This window comes from Parasteatoda tepidariorum, chromosome 3 (genome assembly GCF_982258835.1).
Source record: "Parasteatoda tepidariorum strain Cologne lab strain chromosome 3, Ptep-v5.0, whole genome shotgun sequence".
In the NCBI taxonomy this organism is placed as follows: Eukaryota; Metazoa; Arthropoda; class Arachnida; order Araneae; family Theridiidae; genus Parasteatoda; species Parasteatoda tepidariorum.
Window position 1 is genome coordinate 123,655,060 of NC_141757.1, and position 12,798 is coordinate 123,667,857.

The window sequence follows — 12,798 nt, forward strand, 5'->3', positions numbered from 1 at the left end:
ATTAAGTTACTCTTATAGTTATAATTGATTTTCTTCTCTTTTCTACTATGCCATCTTAAGACTTTTTTATTCACTTGCAAGTACAAGTATCCACTTAAGATACTTTATGGAATGGCTTCGCAAAGCAGTTTTGTTAGTAATAATATACTTTTGGAACCAAATTAATTAGTGAGCTTTTTAGGAAAAAATAATTAAGGGCGAAGTTCAGAAAATGCATTATATGCATCATGCGATAAATTTAAGTGCTTTCTGCATGCTAGAAAATCTAATTAATTAAATCTTAATTAAGTATGAGGTATTTGAGGGAAATTAAAATGCATTATTATACTGTAAAAATTATATATGTTTAATAGTAAATGTTTTTTTATCATGTTAAATTTATAAATCAACAAAAAGATGAAGGAAACGAAATTCTGAATTTTTCAATTTTAGATTGTTTCGGATTAAGCATTTCTAAAACTAAGATTCCATTATTCCATAGAAAACTCCATTATTTAAAAATACCTCGTAAGAACTCAATTTGGGAAAGAGATTCAAAGTTCAATGTTTTGCGTTATGAGATTTTTATTTTTGTCGTTGATCAGCAGACCCAAATTTGGGTTAATGACTACTAATGTACAACTCCGTAGCCTTGTATTTTTGAACCCAATTCAGGAAACAAGGGAGCTGCTGAATCAAGTATTGGAGGAAATTTGCCTTCGTGGAGCACTTTTTTGATGGAACTAATCCGCATTTGCGTAACATGGAGAGGAAGACCACTAGAACCTCCCACGGTTAGTGCCTGACAGCAAGGGGACTGTAACCCATAATCACTACCACTGAGGACATTTCACGTCAGTATTGTAGTCGGTGTAAGCAGGATGTATAATTCGTATCGAACAGCCATCGTTGGGATTCGAACCCGGTTCACCTCATTGGAAGGCGAGCGCTCTATCCCCTGAGCAATCGCGGCTAGTAACGAGATTTTGTGGCATTTCTGCATAAAACAAAACATAAGCTGTTTGCTAAAAATTGAAAAAAATCATTTACTAAAAGACAATTCCACGCCAATACATAAAATATATATAGAGCTGTTAGAAATATGGGAAATCTGAAGATAAATAAATATAACTATGTAGAGCAACGAATCAAAATATAACGCAAAGTGAAAAAAAATCGCAGAAACACCACTTAAAATTTCAATAACTTTCGAAAAGTTTATATTAAAGGGAAAAAAATCTCTGTATTAAGTTAAGAAACAAGTGTGGCCCCCCTTTCAGCAAAGTCAAATTTCAAAAGTCGCCTTCCTGCGCCCTGAAAAGTGACCAGTGTTTTTTTTTTCCCGAAAAGTTTAGCAGTAATTAACTCTTTAACAAATTATTGAACATTAAATTTCTCTATAAATCCTTGTAATTCCAAGTTTCTAATTTTCATAGTTTCTGCGCGTTAAAGCAAAATGCAGTGCAAGTTGAACATCCAAAATAGTAGTGGCCTTTGTGATTTCATAATAAAGAGAAACTGAAACAAAAACTAATAATGCTAAAATTTAGGGGAAAATGTTAGAGCATTTTTTAGAAATAAAAAAAAAATATTGATAAACCACCAAAAGTTTTTTTTTATCTAATAACTTATTTATTCAAATAAAAATCTGAATTCAATTATTAAAAGTTTAGACGAAGCATTTTTTTAAACGGATTTGTATTAACTGGAAATAAGTGTATGAGTACTTTTAGTAATTTAAAAAATCAGAGTGATAAATGGTCACAAATATTTTTTTCTAATAACCCAAACTTAGTCAACTTAAAATTAAAATTTAATTAAAGTTTTGACAACATTTTTTTAAAAAATTTTTTTAATAAATTTATACACACAGGGAAGAAATATACGAGTACTTTTAGGAATAAAAAAACAGTATGATAAATCGCCAAAAATATTTTTCTTTAATAACTTAAAATCTGAACTAATTTATTTAAAGATTTAATGACATGTTTTTTAAATTGCTTTATACAACTGCTTGACAGATAGATGGAAGAAAAAAAATGAGGAAAATATTTCTATTTTTTCAGAGCCTTGCTTAAGGGAAAATTGTTGATAAAATTCAACGGTGTCAGACAGTTTTTCATAATTTTTGCCGAATTCAAACAGTTATGAAATAAAAAAAAGGAGTGAACGTCCATCAATGGCATTTTCCAGTCGTCAGCAACACGTAATAGAAATGATTACTGAATCTGAAACTTCAAAATCTATTACATTGTCTTTGCATGTTCTTACTACAGCTACAACGAACATCGAGAAATATTTTTAAAAATTGTAAAAACATTAACATTTGCATTAACAACTTTTCTCTTGATTGTTTTAAAATTGACATTTTATGATAAATATCTATACGTCTAAAATTGTACTAACAATGCCAAACATTTTATCAATTTTCTTATGTTTGTGTTCGAAAGCTGAACCAAATAAAATTTGCATGGCATTAATGTTCTAGTCAACATCTTAATAATTTTGATACCAACCCCCTGAAAAAAAACCTCTGGGTCATTTATTATTAAATATCATGAGATTGACTTTTATTGACATTTTTGAAAGAAAAAACAGAATTGAGATTTATAAGGATAAAAGCGCATTTTTGCCTTGTTAATCTGTACAACATCCGTTTATTTAACTGATTCTATTGATTGATTTCAAGCATTCAGGTGATTGAAGGATCAACATGACAGTCATTGTGTGATTTTGGTTTGAAAGAATGATCAAAGTGCATTTGGTCATACATAGTTAACAAATTACCCATAGAAAATCCACCTTTTTGCAGCAAATTAAAACGCTAAAAACTGCAAATACAGTGACGCAAACCGCCTGAAGGACTCAGATTTCATCAATTGGATGCTTCCAAACTTAAGCGCAAATCTAGGCATAGTCCTCATTACCTACTAATACCACTCAAGTTTTAATGCTAGTTCACTCAAATTCATTGAAACTTCACCTGGATTCATTTAGTCCTATACATCTATTTAGTCCTACACTTACGTTAAAGTGAAAGGAAAACCTCGAAATTTACCAAGATTAGCTTAACTCCAACTTCAGCTAAGTTTTAATCCAGACTAGCAGCAATGAGAACTCATGTTTTAAATCAATCATGGCTTTTGTATTCATTACATAAAATATTTTTAATGTACTGTTATTATGAAGACGATTAAAAAAATATTTTACATCGTTTTTTTAAATACTTTGGCCATGCACCAAATATGTGTGACACAAAACTAAAACCCATTTATTGCTCAATACTACAACAAATGTCATGAAGATAGTAAAAGAAAATTCTTTCTTTTTATAGAAATTTAAGATTTAGGGAATGGAAAAGTTAATGGAATCATTAAGTTGACGAACTTTTGTGAAAATAGTACATTAAATATAGCGCTGATTTTAATGAACTGCATTTTAGTACACATGAAGTATTAGAAATTTCCGGGATGTTTTTTTTATTTATGTTAAAATAATCATGCAGTCGTTATTTTTAACTTTATTGCCATTTAATAACTAAAATATAAAAGTTAATATTTAAAAAAAAAAAAACATTCTTCCTTCATCTAAGATTCAAAGCGCTGAAACATTCTCAATTGATAGATAAATTTTAATACTTTTTTCTACTAAAATCACTCATACACTGAAATAATTCAGCAAAAATAATAAAATAGATATTTTTCATCAACTGTAGTAAGTAAGTAAATAATCATTTATAGACTGTAATTAAGTAACTAATCATTTATCGAAATTAATAAAATAGATAACCATCCACTGATACTAAATACATATATTCAAAGTTGGTAATAATAAAATAAATTATTATTGATCAACCTAAATAATTAAGTAAATAATCTCGAATTGACCATGATAATTAAATAAATAAACATTTATCAATAGGGTGAAATTAAAGTCATAATTATTACTGACTACGCGGAAATGAACGATGCAAAAAAATGAGATGGCAATGAGACGAAAATGAGATGTATGTTTTATTTGCATCTTTATATTTAGAAAGAAAAAACTTTTAACTTACAAAAATTTGTCAAATTAATAGTTTACATTTAAGGAAAAAACATCAAATATGGATAGCTAACATTTTTGCAGTCATACTTAAAACAAACTTCGTACAGCAAAATGTTTTAATGCAAATATCTTGCGAAATTTTTGTCTAGTCATTAAATAAGAATTTTGAAGTGGAAAATATTAATAGTAGTAGAATGATAAAAAGTCTTTCAACCCAACTGAAAGAATGGGGATTCTTTCTTCTTTGTTCAAAACTTTTGTGTTCGGGATTCAAGTTCCGAGGATGAGAAAACTGGAAAGCACAAAGAAATCCCAATTTGCGTAACATTTTACTTTTTATCTTTCCATTTTCTTGAGAAAATAACTAAATTGGCAAACTAATTAGTGTGCTGCTAAAAATAGTCACAGGACGCATTGAACAAATGCTAAGTTTTTATACTCTTATGATAGTATTACATAAAAGAAAGTAGCATGCTCCTTTGAAAACAAGATATGAAAATTTCCTTACATAATACATAATGCAATGGTTAAAATTATTTTATAAGTCATTTGAGAATTCGTACATTAAACTTCCTTTATAGAATAAGAACATTAAAAGAAGAACACAAAAGAACATGAGAACACAAAAGAACATTAAATTATTTAATACTAGTTTTTGTAAGGTAAAAAATTAAAATTTTATAGCTATACACATTCTTTTTCTAGCTTCTCTAAAATATGGAATTTTATAAATATAGGAATTTTGATAAATTCAAATAAGTTAAGTTTTAGTTCAATTCTGAGAGTTCGCCCCATATTTATGCTACCAGTTTCTTTCTCGTTTTACCACTGTCCCCCACCCCAGTTTTTCCACATAAATACAAAAAAAATTAAAATATATACTGAAATGGGGGAAAACAAAAAAATTAAAAGATTCTTTCTTCCTAGTCTTTTTTTTTTGTTTTCCGGCTTTTAAATATGTATATTTTTAAATTTTTTATTATTTTTTTTGAATATTTTTATTAATATTTATTTTAATAATTTTTCTTCTTTTCTTTTCACTTTTTATATATATATATATATATATATATATATATATATATATATATATATATATATATATATATATATATATATATATATATATATATATATATATATATATATATATATATATATATATATATATATAAACTAAACTAAACTCAGCGGCGCGACAGCCCATGAGGGCCAAGGCCTACTGTGCCCATCTCAGTTTTCTTGACCTTGGGCTCTGGGGTGCAGAAGCAGATGTTCCGGTCAGGTGGTCAGCCGAACGCGGAACCCCCAGTGTTTAGTTCCCAAGCATGCTTTGTACTCATTTATCGACCCACTGAAGGGATGAAAGGCTGAGTCAACCTTGCCCGGCCCGAGGATCGAACCAGGGGCCTGTGGCGCGACAGCACGATATATATATATATATAATTTGATTTATTCAGCTAAATTTCCCTGAAAAATTAAATTCTGTAATAAAAAAATGAAAATGAATTTAAATGTGAGATTACAAGTGAAAAGCATTTGTAACTATGTATTTTCACAGAAACATTATCCTTAACTATTTTGAAATTTTATTCCATATTAATTAAATATCTAAACGGAAAATCGAGATTAAAGAATAAAAACTGTCAGAGCAATTTCAAAATCTATACAAGAATTAAAGATCAAGACTTAAAATTTTATTCTGCATGATAGAGCCAGAACTATATTAACCCGACGTTATTTTTCATCGTGGTTTAGAACAAAACTAACACTGCATTAATGTAATATTTAATAAAAATGTATTTTTATTGTTGTTTATATTTAAAGCTAATTTGTTTTTTTTTTTTAATATTAATTCTGTGAAAAATTTTTCTTTTATAAAGATTGTTTACTGCTGATAAAATAATGCTGAGAAGAAGTATTAATGTAATTTGCTAGAACACCTTAACTCTTCTTTTGTATTTCTCCATTGTTCGAATAGTTTCTTCTTCAATTTTGATAAATGTTTCATTTGTATTTATGATTCAATTAAGTCATATAATTAGTATGAATACGTTTATAAAGACGATCCTACTTATGTTATTCAAGGAAATTTCTCTAGAGAATACTTGACTTTATATACCAATAATTTAGAAAACGAAATGAAAAAAATGCACTTAAAAGTGGGATCCTAAAGTGGAAAATTGAAATATCCATTGAATTTTATTTTCTTCCTACAATTATGCTTTTTTAACATTTTTGAATATGTTTCGATTTCAAAAACTATAATAAAAAATAGTTATGTATGTTTAGTAATAGAATTCCATTAATTTAATGCCTGAAAGGAAAATTAAGAGATTATGCGTTGAAGAAAAAAAAATTTAATGCATTAATGTCGATAAAAATTTAAATATTTAACTCTATGGCGATCTGATAGGGCTTTTTTTTTCCTTTCTTGTTTTTTGAAACTTAGGACAATAATGAACCTGTCTGGACGTTAATATGTAAGATTGTATACATTAATAAGATATATTTTTCATATGGAAGGATTTTACAGGGTTTTAGTTCTATCATGAACATTGAATTTGCGAGAATACGGAATATATTGTTGTTTAAGAATATAGCTCGTAATCTATACACTATCTGACCAAAGTATCTCGACACCCACATAAAGCATCGTACGCTGTTTGAAATTTCTGAGAAAAATGGCTAAATAACAATTTATTTAATTGTTATTTTACAATATTCAACCAAAACAGTTAAACAATCGTTGATAAGAAGATATTCAAACTGTCAAGGACTGAAACTGTGAGAAAAACCATTCATTAAACTGCTTTCTCCTAATACGGTTAAACAGCCAGAATTTTATCGCTCCAACTATGCCCATATAAAGAAGCCACTTAGTTCCTTTCAGTTGCGCACATATTATAGTCGAGAAGGTTAATCTGCCAATCTCTTGACCAACAGAACCGGGATTTGAGTCACAGTGTTAACACCACAATATTTCCTCTGGATTATCCACAACCTTACTCAAATGTCCATTGCCTAATGAAAAGTCCAACTCCAAATCCCAGTTAAATTTCTTTTTTAGTGTTTTCAAACAATGCTAGTTGTATATGGTTAAGAAATCGTATAGTTTTGTATTCATGATTTTTAACCATACTACAGTTGCAAATGGTTTCAAAATCGCAAAGGTAAAAATGTTCTTTATTGTAAACTTTATGGTTAATTGGAATGACAGACTGCTTCCAGTTATTTTACTTTAATTTTAGAATGAAAATTCTAGCAGTGTAGTGTGGGGTGTTTGTCATGGGTCCCTTAGCTCCTGTGATTCGAAACATGAACTCTGAGATTAAAGATGAGTCTGGGTAACGATGCTCTTACAACTCTCTGAAAATGTATTGTCGGTGAAACCCATTTCACTTCCAGCAAGATCTATTGCCGTAAGAACAGCTCATTTATTCATCAAGAATGCTGCGAACATACTTTGACGAAAAGGGTGCTCAAAAACTATATTGACCTTCTTATATAGAGTGGATTTAAATTCCATAGAACAATACAAATTAGAACAACGATTATGTGGCCAGCTGAATTGAGTTTATCCTTATAGGTAGCACTAACTGTGATGAACGCGTTGAACTAATCAAACTGTCCCTTCCGACGTGATATTTAGCTTGTCATCGATATAAAAGGGGGACGAAAGCTATATTTATTAATATAAACCTCTGCAGCATATACGGATACGTTAAACCGGATAGTATATGTTAATAAAAAGAATACTGGTATATGTACACTGGTATATCTAACACTTGTTAATGCAGGTAAGTAAATATATATCTTTTGATAATACTTTTTCAAAATTTTTTGTCGAAACTAACGTTTAGATCAAATGCTACAAGAAATGCTTCTGCAAATATAGATTTTTAAAAGTATAAGAAGTAAAAGTTAACATTTTATTAAATTTTATTCAAAAAAATTGAAATAAATGAAAAAAATAATGAAAAATTAAAATTAAATAAAAATAAGTTGAACTTCTATAGACAAAAGAATTTTTCGTCGCAATATATAAATTCGTAAATCATTTCATAAATGCATAATGAAACTGAAATAGAGATTGAAATTATGAAATGAGAGAGTGCGTGTTTGTTGTCTGTGGTTAACATTTAGGCGGAAGTATGGAAAAGATATTTCTGGCACCGGCTGGTATCGCAGTATGAGAATTTAAAAAAAAATATTTTTAAATTTCAACTTCTCAGGAACTATTCGGCTGATTACGCTTAAGTTTAGTATTTTTCCATGCAAAATTGCATTCTTTAAGACGATGCAAAAAAAAAAAATGCATTCCTTACTATTAAAAATTTTTTTAGACTATTATTAAATAAAATAATAAAAAATAGCAAATATTTATCATAAGTTATTTTGTTCATTGAGTTATCTTTAAATGTACTACGTTTATAGTCGCGAGCAAATTTTTTTTAGTTTGGTTTAAAAGTTGTCGAGATATGGAGAATACGAAAATGATAAAATAACATTAAAGGGTCATAACTTTGAACCACTCTTTTCAGCAAACTATTAGAACCATATCGTTGCTACCACCTACATTTTGGGGGTCAGAAATCCATATCCGTCAACAAAAAAAAGGTATGTTTATTCAGAGAAAGTACATTTTCTTCTGATTTAATAATTTAAAATATACTGTGTGATAACTAATTTCCATATTTGAAATTACCTCCTGAACTATAAAGATTGAGTCCTAAGACGTGAAAATTCGATCATTAGGGATCAAAAGTTATTCAAAGGTGGTCCATTTATTTATTTATTTTTTGCGCATTGCAAAACGAATTAGGAATTTTTATATAATTAGCGAATAAATCACATTGCGATGCAGATTTATTTGCCGAGTGGCAAATCCATTTCAACAAACTTTTAAATGCATCTCTCTCTTTTTTTTTTTTTTTTTTTTTACATTTTTTTTTCAAGATTACGATTTGAAGTCAAGTATTCCTTATCGAATTTCAGCTAAATAAAAGAATTAAGATCATTTTTATAGATATATTTATAATAATTATACGAATTCATTAAATTATGATTGCTAATGAAATAAGTATCAAAAGTAGAGGAAAAAAGCTAATTAGGACAATGTCTAAACGCAAAGGAAGAATTATTAAAAAAATGTTTCAGTTAATCGTATTATGCTGCAACATTATTTTATAAGTAGCAAATATTCTTCATAGTGAAGAAAAATATTTTACCGAAAATTAAATGACTGCTTTAATTATAGGACCTAATTTATTTAAGGTCTATTGACCTCTTAAAAATGGCAAATGACTATACTTTTAGTAATTATTTTTGAAATATAACTTTAAATCAGATTTATTTTTAATAATTATATTATATGAATTTATAAATATACATTATTATATATTATATAAAAGACTTTAATGCAGGTTCTGTTTAATTTTTGGCATGAGTTAGAAAAAACAATCTAAAGCAATTATGGTCATAGCTGCATATAAATTTTAAATATTTCATTCTCCAAAATTAAATATTTATGACGATTTTTAGAAATACATAAGAAAATTTATTCTTTACTAAACACTCTTTAGTTTTCTTTTAGATATTTAATTAATGTAGCATAAGCAACCAAATTTGACTGTTTCCCGGAAAAATAGTTAATTACAAAATACTTTCCACATCACAAATTTCACTTTTAAATTCATGTTTTGCATGATTTACGATATGAATTCAAGAATTTTTCAGAAAAATTTAGATTAGCAGTGGAATTAAGATCCTTTTTTGGGGGGTCGTAATTCATTATTCATATTAGTTTTACGAATTCATTCATTCATTAATAAACGCTAATGAAATACGTATCAAAATAGAACACAAAACTATGGCAGTTGCAAAATGCAAAATAAATAAAAAAATATTTAATGCATAATCAAGGATATTATATTGTGTAACTATTTCCAACATTTGTAATAATTAAAGGGGCAGTTTATGTATTTGTCACTCTTATTATTTTAGAACCGCTTATGCTAAAATTTTGAAATTCAGACGAAAAGCATTTCTAACCAACAATCCTTAAAGAAGTTCAAAAATTTTAATTTCCTTGTCATTCAAAGACACGTTGCAAAAAGATTTTGTATTGGATTAACATTAAAATTGGATGAAATTTAAACTACTCTATTTAGATATTTAAGACATAACACCAGTGGTGATTTCTTGCTCACAGTTCTTTTTAATTAAAAAAAAATGAGTTTCATGTGGTGTTTATAGAACGTTCCTTGATAATTATTCATGTCAAATTCTTTATAGTAAACTGCTGTTTGTAGAAAATGCAACACCATGAAAGAATCATCAGAATCAAATGAAATTTAATGCAGAAACGACTTGTACTGATACAAATAAATGATGAAATTTTCAAAACAAAAGAAACAAATTAAGCGTCCGAAATCAGTATTTGGTGCAGCCACCACGCGCTGCAATAAGTGCTGCTATACGACGTGGCATGGAGTCAAACATATGTTGAATATCTGCTTGAGGAAGAGAATTCCATATCGCTTGTATGCGCAACCAAAGTTCGTCTTTGGAAACTGCAGGACGCGGATCACGAGTGAGACGCCGACTAACCATATCCCACACGTGCTCAATAGGCGACATATCCGGCGAATAAGCAGGCCAAGGAAGAAGTTGCATGCGTTGTGCTGAACAGAAGTCTCTAACAGTCCGCGCAACATGTGGGCGTGCATTATCCTGCTGAAAGATAGCTCCAGGGATGCCTCGAAGGAAAGGAACGACTTCGGGCTGTAGCACTTCACGGACGTATCTGTTGCTATTGAGATTACCCTCAATTCGTATCAAATTGGATCGTCCATGATACGAATTCGTACCCCAGACCATAACTCCGGGTGTTCGACCACTATGTCGTTCAATAATACACTCAGGAAGGCAGCGTTGACCGGCATAACGTCTAACACGAACACGGCCATCATGGGTCCACAAATTGAAGCGTGATTCATCTGAAAAGACAACTTGGTGCCAATCAGCTCGCCAGTCTCTGTGCTCAAGAGCCCACTGCCGACGCAGCCGTCGATGATCCGCCGTGAGGGGAATCCTGTATAATGGCACCCTTGCACGCAATCCACGGCGCAGCAGACGACGACGAATTGACGAAGCCGACAATTGTACACCTGTAGCAGTAGACCAATGTGCTGCCAGCTGCCTGGAGGAAGCTGTGCGATCATTCACCGCCATGCGGAGCAGGTGTCGATCATCGCGCTCTGACGTCACCTTCTGTCGTCCAGTGCCTGTTTTTCGAGTTGTTCGGTGCTCGTCGGTCCACTGCTTCCAAACTCGCATCACTGTGGAACTGTTCCGCTGCATACGAGCTGCTATTGCGCGATAGGAAAATCCTCCTTCTCGAAGGCCGATTATCCTCCCTCGTTCAAACTCCGTAAGTTGCTTGAATTTCTTATTCTTCCGTCGTGGAGGCATACTCAGGTCTCACTAAACGTTTGCCACTAACAAATAATCATAGACTATTTTCAACGTCCCGCTACAGCACTTTATTTATACGCTTTCAGCATCAATTCAGAGGGCGCTGCGCGCGCCACGCACGCGCGATGGCTCTGAAACTTTATTAATTTGCATAATATCCTATAATTGACATTTGCTGCGAATTTCATTTGATTCTGATGATTCCTTCATGGTGTTGCATTTTCTACAAACAGCAGTTTATTAGTAGTTTCAAGAATTAGCATTAGTATTTTTTGGTGAAGTCTTCTAATTCTGTTTTAAAGCTATCTGAATCCACGCGTTCATTTGGCTCATAGTTATACTTTCGAAATGCGTTTCGATAAACCGAACTATTGCAAAATCGAAGGTTTTTAAATTTAAAATTTTAGGTTTTATACTAAAGTGCCAGATCATTTGCAAAATTGCTAGACTTAGAGAAATTAAGTCTTGAATGAGCATTCTCGGAGCAATACCAAATTTTTCGCTCCGGAATGATACTGAGTGCAACTAATCCTTATTTTGATGAATTGAATTTAAACAATCGTGTTCTTCTTAGTCTAAAAATGAAATGTCAACAATAAAATAACTAAGAAAAAAGGGGAAAATTAAACGTAAGTCGAGATTTATTCCTTTCAGTTTTATGTATGATTATGTAGTGTTGGTTAATAGTGTTATTCAAAAATCATTTACGATTTTTTGCCTTGTTTAGACAACGGTAGTTCTGCTATTTTTTAAATACGTAGTGAAAAATCTTTATAGTTGCAGAATGTTTTATTAAACAATAGGGCTTAATTTGTTCGAGGACTTGTCTTTACTAAGCGTATCGAAGCCAATTATACTGCAAATGTCATTAACTATTTTAAAGTAGTTTGAAATTAGAAATGCCTCCCTGTGTCTTACAATGTAATATTCATCCTTTTTAGTTTAGTGGATAAATGAAATTAATTCAGTACTTAGATACAAAAGTAAAGTTTCAAATGTATTAAAAGATTTAGTTAACAATTCGTGTTTGTAACAATGATATTATTAAATTAAGAACAATCCAGTTATTTATTAAAGTTTCTTTAGCAATTTAAGTACTTAAAAAACTAAGTACTATTTTAACGAAATGGTTAACTTTATTAAATAAATATCAGATTTTTTCTAACTTAAGAAAATCATACCTTTTTGCAGGGTTTGCATAGCTTTATAACTGCTAAAATTTTGTGAAATAATAAGCATTATAATATTAATTTCTGAAACTGTTAGGCATTATTTTACGCAAGCATTTTTCAAAGT

The 12,798-nt window shown here is 30.1% G+C and overlaps 1 protein-coding gene across 5 annotated transcripts in view; it reads right to left on the reverse strand.

The window, feature by feature from the left end:
• The window catches only part of LOC107449100 (cGMP-specific 3',5'-cyclic phosphodiesterase), a 308,625-nt gene that overhangs the window by 218,206 nt on the left and 77,621 nt on the right, over positions 1-12,798 (reverse strand). The gene's annotated exons all lie outside the window — the stretch shown is intronic.